The sequence below is a fragment of the Eriocheir sinensis genome, chromosome 35 (assembly GCF_024679095.1).
Source record: "Eriocheir sinensis breed Jianghai 21 chromosome 35, ASM2467909v1, whole genome shotgun sequence".
Classification (NCBI taxonomy): domain Eukaryota; kingdom Metazoa; phylum Arthropoda; class Malacostraca; order Decapoda; family Varunidae; genus Eriocheir; species Eriocheir sinensis.
In genome coordinates this window covers 8,622,912-8,623,728 of record NC_066543.1, presented here as the reverse complement: position 1 = coordinate 8,623,728, position 817 = coordinate 8,622,912, and the positions used below count along the sequence as shown (strand labels likewise).

Genomic DNA, 817 nt, shown 5'->3' with positions numbered 1-817 from the left:
CACCGTAGCGAGACGTAGAACTGAACAAATACAGACGTTTTATGTATTTGTGTGCGTCTGTGTGTACATAGATCTATATCTCATGTGTGTGCCAATGTGTACGAGTGCTTCCAGACGTGTGTGTGTGTGTGTGTGTGTGTGTGTGTGTGTGTGTGTGTGTGTGTGTGTGTGTGTGTGTGTGTGTGTGTGTGTGTGTGTGTGTGTGTGTGTGTGTGTGTGTGTGTGTGTGTGTGTGTGTGTGTACGTTCTCTGATCAGTGACTTATTTTCTTAATTAAACAACACCTGCATAGCGGAAGTTGATCTGTTGTTGTTGTTTGTTGTTGTTGTAGCGTCCGTGAACTTCAGAAGCTCGTGCCAAACTCATCATTAATTCCTTGGATTAAAAAAAAAAAACATATATATGAATCGATTTGTCTCTTTTGATAATTCTCTCTCTCTCTCTCAAAAATGGCGTAGCTGGATGAAAAATAAATAAAAAGATGAAAGGCTTAGTGATGCTTTCTCCCTTTTTTATTTTTTCTATCCCTTTTTTACTCGACAATATAGGAATCGAGAAAAGAATTGATCGGAGTTCCAGATGGTGCTCTCTCTCTCTCTCAACGTCATCTACATGCCCGTTAACAGCTACCATCAACAGATTACAGCCATTATCCGCGTGTGTGGTGGTTCCCCCTCCCCCCCTCCCCCCCTCCACCCCCTTTCTGTGTACATATTGTAAAATCATGTATGTTACGAAATAAAAGTGAAGAACATGCCTCGGCCTTCTCATTGCCTCTCTTCCCCTGCAGCTTCTTATTCTCCTCCCATATGTAAAA

The 817-nt window shown here is 42.0% G+C and overlaps 1 protein-coding gene across 1 annotated transcript in view; it reads left to right on the top strand.

Annotated features, from left to right (window-relative positions):
• Positions 1-439, top strand: part of LOC127007553 (lachesin-like) — a 61,396-nt gene extending 60,957 nt beyond the window's left edge. The window contains exon 10 of the mRNA XM_050878723.1: positions 1-439. This exon is cut by the window's left edge and continues 960 nt beyond it. The gene's annotated coding sequence lies outside the window, so the exon portion shown is untranslated.
• Positions 440-817: the final 378 nt, after the last annotated feature.